Source organism: Aotus nancymaae, unplaced genomic scaffold (assembly GCF_030222135.1).
Source record: "Aotus nancymaae isolate 86718 unplaced genomic scaffold, 86718_ANA_hifiasm-v0.15.2.pri h1tg000067l, whole genome shotgun sequence".
Taxonomy (NCBI): domain Eukaryota; kingdom Metazoa; phylum Chordata; class Mammalia; order Primates; family Aotidae; genus Aotus; species Aotus nancymaae.
In genome coordinates, this window is record NW_026988482.1 from 17,630,166 (window position 1) to 17,638,614 (window position 8,449).

Below are 8,449 nucleotides of genomic sequence, written 5' to 3' on the forward strand. Positions count from 1 at the left end.
TATAGAGTAATGATATATTAAAGTTTGGAGGAAGAGAATGACTATTTATTGTGTACCGTGTACCAGCCATTTTACATATATTTCATTTCTTGTTCCAGATCAATGAAGTGATTTCTCCTATTTTAGTGCCATAGGAATTAAGACTTAGAGATGTTAAGTAACTTCAAGATCCAGGAAAATTGCAGGCACAATTAATTACTTGTCTGCAAAGGACCTTGCTTATTTTGTCAAGCTGCCTTAGGGAAGACCACATCCTGGTCCAAATCGGTCACCACCTTAGTTATAACATTAGTTATTTCTGGCCAGGCACGGTGGCTCAAGCCTGTAATCCCAGCACTTTGGGAGGCCGATCCAGGCAGATTACCTAAGGTCAGGAGTTTGAGAGCAACCTGGCCAATATGGCAAAAGCCCGTCTGTACTAAAAATACAAAAATTAGCCAGGCGTGGTAGCGCACACCTGTAATCTGAGCTACTCGGGAGGCTAAGGCAGGAGAATCGCTTGAACCCAGAAGGTGGAGGTTGCAGTGAGCCACGATCACTCCACTGCACTCCAGCCTGGCTGACAGAGCAAGACTCCGTCTCAAAATGAATAAATATATAAATAACATTAGTTATTTCTGATCCCCAGGATGCTTTGAGGAGCATTATCAAGTTGGAAGAGGAAACCTGTTCTTGCTTGTTCTGTGTAAAGCCCAAATTGCTTTGCTGGCAATTACCTTTTTTTGTGTTTCTAAAAAAAAAAGGTTCCAGGGTCAAATCAGTTTAGGATATTATGCAGCAATCCAGGCCATGATGCTGGTGGAGTGAGAATAAATTGCAGTTATTAATAAGCAGAAATTCTGACTAAGCAGAAGGTAGAAAAGGGAATAGAGGCCTAGATAGGGTGTCAAAAGTAAGGTTCCTTTCCATTGAGGCATGGATTGCTGTCTTCTCTGCATGTTCTTTCAGCTTTCACTCATACTGCCTACTCTTACAGTCAAAAGTTTTTTAAAGTTTTTTATTTATTTTTCTTTTTTTTTCTGTGTAGTCTTTGTATCATAAATTTTAATTTAATTTTTTATAGAGATGAGCCTTGCTATGTTGGCCAGACTGGTCTCAAACTCCTGGCCTCAAGTGACCCTCCTGCCTTAGCCTCCCAAAGTGCTGGGATTACAGGTGCTAGCCACTATACTTGGCCAATATTCAAAGCTTTGAAGAGATAATCTGATCGGTTATCATTATTAATTTTGTGAGGATCTCTTTTTCGTAAGCTCAGTTTTAGGACTCCAGTTGCAGGTGACAGAAACTAAATTCAAATTGGCTTAACAGATTTAAAAGGAATGTATTGGCTCACATAACCGAGAAGTCCAAGAATAGTCAGATACATACTGCTGAGGTGGCTAAGCTGGCAGGGTAAGTAAGCAAAGCACCCCAGCCCAAATTTACAGAGAACCAGGATATCATTTTGAATATAGCTTAGTTCTAGTAGTCAACTGGCCACTCAAGGTGACAAATAGGAACTTCAGTGATCACCCCTTAAAAGCAAACTTTCAATGTCCCCCACCTGTAGAAGGCTGAAAAATGTCCTCCAAAGATAACAGGTTCTAATCACTGGAACCTGTATTATTACTATTAAATATAAATTTTAATTATTTAAAATATTGTGAATATTATGTATGAGATTGCTATGTAATTATTAAATAATGATATTTAATATTTTTAATATATTTAATGGTGGTAAGTAAATTTATTATTAAACTTGGCAGAAGGATCTTTGCAGATCTGATTAATCTATGAATCTTAAAGGATTATGTTAAAGAAAATAATATTTTGCAAATAACCTATGCACATCCTCCCGTATACTTTAAATCATCTCTAGATTACTTATAATACCTAATACAATGGGAAATGCTATATAAATAGTTGGTGTTCTCTATTTTTTATTTGTATTATTTTTTATCATTGCATAGTTGTTTTCTCTTGTTTTTTTCTTCCCTGAATACATTTGAGCCACAGTTGGTCGACTCCACAGAGCGTGGAACCCATGAGTACAGAGGGATAACTACTTGCTTTTCTGTTTTTATTAGAGCATAAGATGCCTGAAGGTAAAGATTCCCTCTTTCACTTCAAAAAAAAAAAAAAAACTGTTAAGAAATGAAAAGCTGGCTGGGCATGGTGGCTCATGCCTATAATCCTAGCACTTTGGGAGGCCCAGGCCAGTGGATAGCTTGACGTTAGGAGGTTGAGAGCAGCCTGGGCAACATGGTTAAAACCCTGTCTCTACAATAAATAATAAATTAGCTGAGTGTAGTGACTCATGCCTGTAGTCCCAGCTGCCAGGAGGCTGAGGTGGGAGAGTTGCTTGAGCCCAGGAGATGCACGGTGCAGTGAGCTGAGATTGTGCCACTGCGCTCCAGCCTGGGAGACAGAGTAAGAACCCTCAAAAAAAAAAAAAAAAAAAAAAAAAAAAAGGCAAACCACAGACTGGGAGAATATATTTGTAGAATGTATACCTACTAAAGAGCGTATATCCAGAATATATACATATGGAACTCTTACAACTTAAAAAGACAAAAACCCAATTTTAAAATGGGCAAAAGATTTGGACACCTCACCAATATGGATATATAAATGGCCAATAAGTACATGAAAATGTGCCTTACATGAATAGTCATTAGGTAAATGCAAATTAAAACTACAATGTAATACCTGTATACACCCACTAGAATGGCTAAAATTATAAAGACTGACAACGTTGACAAGAATGCAGAGTAACTGGAACTCTCATACATTGTTAGTACGAATGCAAATGGTACAGCTGCTTTGGAAAGCAGTTTGGCCACTTTTAAAGCTTAACATATGCTTACAATATGACCTAGCAATTCTACTTTTAGGTATGTACTCAAGAAAAGTAAAATACTATCACATTTGGGATTTTTTTAAAAAGAAAAATAAAAAATTTTTAAAAAGAAATAAAAAAAATGTTCACACAAAAATCTTGACCCAAATGTTTATAGCTACTTTATTCATAATAGTCAAATTGGAAATAACTCAAATGTCCCTCAACTGTTTGAACAACTCATAGTGCTTCCATGTAATGGAATACTATTGAGCAATAAAAGGAACAGACTGTGGAGACAGGAAAGAACATGGACAAATCTCAAAAGCATTACGGTATATGAAAGAAGCAAGTATATGCCTCAGTGAAAATACTAATGGTTCCATTTACATCCAAATACTATATGATTCTATTTATATGACATTCTAGAAAAGGCAAAACAGAAAGCAGCTCAGAGATTACCAGGGGTCAGAGGTAGGGTATAGGATTGGCTGTAAAGAAGCACAAGGGAACTTTTCAGAGTGATGGGGGATATTCTGTGATCTTTATCATGATTGTGGTGGTAGTTATATGACTGTAAACATTTGTCAGAGCTCAGCAAGCTGTACTTTAAAAATTATTGAATTTTATTGTATGTAAGTTATATATCAAAACTAATTTACTTTTATTTTTAAAATTAGAGATGGGGTCTTTCTATGTTGCCTAGGCTGGTCTTGAATTCCTGGCCTCAAGAGATGCTCTGGCCTCAGCCTGCGAAAGTGCTAGAATTATAGGTGTGAGCCACCGAATCGGGGCTGAAAACTAATTTTTTAAAAGGTTGCTTGCTACAGAAGTTCAGTTTCGAGACAAGTGTCTCAGTGCTTCTTCTAGACCTTTACTACCCCAAATCTCTTTTACTAGAGAGTTTCAAGCTTTCACTGCCATTCACGTTTGTATTGTTTTGATTTACTTTAATTCTACTAATTTTTCACTTGAAGTAGGATTTTTTTTTTTTTTTTTGGTAAAACAAAGTCTTGCTCTGTTGCTCAGACTGGAGTGGAGTGGTGCCATCTGGGATCACTGCAACCTCCATCTCCCAGGTTCAAGCAATTCTCCTGCCTCAGCTTCCCAAGTAGCTAGGATTACAGGTGTGCACCACCAGCCTGGCTAATTTGCATTTTTGTTGCTGTCATTGTTGTTTTGAGATGAAATCTCACTCTGTCGCCCTGGCTGGAGGTGCAAAGGCACAATCTCCGCTCACTATAACCTCCGCCTCCCAGGTTCAAGCCATTCTCCTGCCTCAGCCTCCTGAGTAGCTAGGATTACAGGCATGAAACACCACGCCTGGCTAATTTTTGTAGTTTTAGTAGAGGTGGGGTTTCACCATGTTGGCCAGGCTGGTCTTGAACTCCTGATCTCAGGTGATCCATCTGCCTTGGCCTCCAAAGGATTGGGATTACAGGCATGAGCCACTGAATTTTTGTATTTTTATTAGAGACAGTCTCACCATGTTGACCAGGCTGGTCTCAAACTTCTGACCTCAAATGATTTACCCACCTCGGTCTCCAAAAGTGCTGTGATTATAGATGTGAGCCACTCTGCCCAGCCTAAAATAAGGATTTTTAAAATGAGGTTTCACAAGTTAATACTTTTTCCACCTTTTTTTTATCTTGTTTGAAGTTATGAAGTTAGAAATAATAGGCTGGGCATGGTGACTCACGCTTGTAATCCCAGCACTTTGGGAGGCCAAGGCAGCGGATCACAAGGTCAGGAGAGCGAGACCATCCTGGCCAACATGGTGAAACCCTGTCTCTACTAAAATCCAACAAAATATTGGCTGGGCATTGTGGTGTGTGCCCGTAGTCCAGCTACTCCAGAGGCTGAGGCAGGGGAATCACTTGAACCTGGGAGGTGGAGGTTGCAGTGAGTTGAGATCGCGCCACTGTACTCCAGCCTAGTGACAGAGCAAGACTCCGTCAAAAAAAACAAAGGAAAAAAGAAGGAAGGAAGGAAGGAAGGGAGTTTGAGAGAGGGAGGAAAGGAGGGAGGGAGGAGAGAAAAGGAAAGGAAAGGAAAGAAAGGAAGGAAGAAAGAAATGAAAATACAGGGTGGGGGCGGTGGCTCATGCCTGTAATGCCAGCGCTTTTGGAGGACTAGGCAGGTGGATCACCTTAGGTCAGGAGTTCGAGACCAGCCTGGCCAACATGGTAACATGGTGAAACCCTGTCTTTACTAAAAATACAAAAATTAGCCGGGCATGGTGATGCACACCTGTAATCCCAGCTACTCAGGAGGCTGAGGCAGGAGAAACACATGAACCCAGAAGGCAGAGGTTGCAGTGAGCTGAGACCACCCCATTGCACTCCAGCCTGGGTGATAAGAGTGAAACTCCGTCTCAAAAAAAGAAATAATAATACTAGTTAGGCGTGGTGGCACACACCTGTAGTCCCAGCTACTCAGGAGGCTGAGGCTGGAGGATGACTTTAGCCCAGGAGTTTGAGATCAGCCAGAGTTTTAACTCGGCGTGTTCAACAGAAACACCTTGACTAGTTTTTCAGCAGACACAGTCCCCTCAGAGCTAACAGTCACTCAAAACAAGGGCCAATGACCTCTTTCCCCAATGTTCCACCATCAGTGCTCTATTCATCACGGTAGTAGTAGAAGCCACAGGAAGAATGTCTCTTCCATATCATGTCATAGAGTATCTTGAGTTTGAAAATACACAATATCTAAACATGTTTTTAAAATAAATGACAGGTATATATATGCAGATTTTTTTCATCTAAAATTTGTAAACTGAGAATGCATAAACCAAGTGACGAGTGCAATTCAATTAGAGAAAACTTTTATGATTGAGTCGTTTCTCTGCCCAATGCAAAAGAACCTGCTGTAAAGCAGGTTTGTGAAATCTATGTTGTGAGAGGTGACTTGGTTTCAACAAAACAGCATCAGCCATCATAGTAAGTTAATGCTGTCAATTTAATTTTATTACTTGTAATTTGTTTTGTATTTAATATGTAGGTTTCTTTTGCTGTTCTAGTTGCACAAGAGCTATAAGCATAAGAAATTTACACCTGATACTGGGTTGGACATACTTAATCAGCATTATGCTAAAAAACAATTTAAGTATAATAATTTGTAATCAATCCTGAAAGCATAATAATTTTTTCTCTTAGAAGTATACAGTACTGATAGGCTGGATGTGGTGGCTCACGCCTGTAATCCTAGCACTTTGGGAGACAAAGGCAGGCAGATCACTTGAGTACAGGAGTTTGAGACCAGTCTGGACAACATAGCAAAACCCAATCTCTACAAAAATACAAAAACTAGCTAGGTGTGGTAATCTCAGCTACTCAAGAGACTAAGGTGGGAGGATCCCTGGAGTCCAGGAGGTTGAGGTTGTAGTGAGCCGAGATTGCACCACTGTGCTCCAGCCTGGGTGACAAAATGAGACTAGGTCAAAAAGAAAGAAAGATAGAAAAAAAGAAAGAAAAGAAACAAAACTCAACCCAGTACATTTTCTCACACCTGTAATCCCAGCACTCTGAGAGGCTGAGGCCAGAGGATCACTTGAGCCCAAGTGTTCAAGGCTGCAGTGAGCTATGATTGTCCCATTGTATTCCAGCCTGGACAACATAAGGAGACCCTGTCTCTTAAGAAGAATAAGTATATACAATACTCAAGCTTGAGTTCATAGACTTGCAGATAGTGTCCTAAAAATTATCTTGAGGGACCTATAGCATTTCCAGGTGGGACCAGGACTCGGTCAATGGTGATGCTGGGAAATGTGGAGAAAGCAGCAAGGTTAGAACTCAGTTTGCTGCGGAAGCAGGTACTCTGATGAAGCACAAGGATTTTTCAGTATAAATTCTAAGGTAGCCGGGTCACAAAGCTAGTGAAATTATCAACAGGAGATACTGGAGTGGAAAATGGAGCTCAGGTTTCTGGCTTCAGTGACTGGGTGGATCCCAATGCCATAAATCCAGGTAGGGAGCACAAGAGGGTGAGCAAGTTTGACTACTCAGACCTTATCTGCCCTGACTGGCTCTGACTAGCTCTTCTGGTGTCATTACTAAGTTCTCCAAGTAGCACATAGCTTCCGGTATTAGTCAGGATTCTTGTTTGTATGTGACAGAACCCCACTGGAGAGGCAGGGGCTGTTGGGAACAGGCTGTTTGCCTTCCTCTTATCAGAGTAAGGCAGAGGAGGCACCGGGCAGAACTTCTCTTTCTCCTTCTCTTAAATGTCTTACTCTTAGACTTGCTCCTTTTTAAATAACATACTCTAATTTTCTAATTGATGTTGCTTGTCTTTTGTAGAGAGGTTTTAGGTGTGGGTGGGGTTCTGAGAATTTTAAACATTTTCCTTTCCTGCATGGCTCTGTAGAAGTTCAGCGCCCCCTAGCGACACAATCCACAATTTTCCTAGGTCGTCAGAATTTTTTTTTTTTGGTATATATATATATATATTTTTTTTCTCTCCCCATCAATGCATATTTGCAAAAATTTTTTGGTATATTTCAATTTGAGAGCAGGTACTGTTTCTTAACCGACCAGCTTAGAAAAATGATCATGGTAGACACCTTAGTTCATTCTTCTAATAAGCCTGTTGATCTGGTCCTCCCTGTTGCCAGCATCTCCACCTTCTACAAAATGGGTGGTCTTTTTCTTCATTCCGCCTCGTGGAGAAGATAATTTGAAAGGCCACAGGAAGTTATTTGCTTTTTTGAAGGGTTTTCCAACAGTATAGATCTCATGAATCAGATCCTCCATGTAAATGATGCCATATTTACCAAGAGATCGATCCAAAGCGTTGTCAGTCAAAGCAATTCGCTTCTGATTGATTTTGCCATAAACACCTTTGTAAATTAGTTCACTTACTGACTTCAGATTTGGGCACCCCCCAGGCAATATATGGCTCTACAGTTCTCAGCATGTTAACTGAAGCCTTGTTGAACTTCACAAAGGTTCTACTGAAGATTTGACGAAGACAAAGAAGCTACAACATCTTTTGGACCTTTGAGCTCACACCATTGATACCTCTGATCCTGATGACAAACGCCAATTTGGGTTCTGCGGGTACAGACAGGTTGCCCGCTTTTCTTGCCAACCATGCCATTCGAATTTCAGTTCTCTACATCTGCCTATATTCCTTGTGATAGTGCTTTGCTTTTTCATAGATAAGCTTCTTCCTTGCCTTTTGAAGCATCTTTTGGGCAAACTTCGTTCTCAGGTGCTTGATCTTCAGCTCTACAAAATTCCTTTATAAGGGTTTCTGTCACAGCAGGAACCTTCTTCTCTTCTACACCCTCCATGGTTCCAGCCAGAAAAAGAGGAAGTTGATGCATGTGTCCAGATTTTTTTATTTTTTGAGATGGAGTCTCGCTCTGTGGCCCAGGCTGGAGTGCAGTGGCTTGATCTTGGTTCACTGCAACCTCCACCCCCATGGGTTCAAGCAATTTTCCTGCCTCAGCCTCCCCAGTAGCTGGGATTACAGGCATCCACCACCACACCCAGCTTATTTTTATGTTTTTAGTGGAGATGGGGTTTCATCATGTTGACCAAGCTGGTCTCGAACTCCTGACCTCAATTGATCCGCCCACCTTGGCCTCCCAAAGTGCTGGGATTACAGGCATGAGCCACTGTGCCTGAG

At 40.7% G+C, this 8,449-nt stretch overlaps 1 pseudogene; it reads right to left on the reverse strand.

Annotated features, from left to right (window-relative positions):
• Positions 1 to 7,380: 7,380 nt before the first annotated feature.
• On the reverse strand, positions 7,381 to 8,111 carry LOC105705234 (large ribosomal subunit protein uL30-like; annotated as a pseudogene).
• Positions 8,112 to 8,449: the final 338 nt, after the last annotated feature.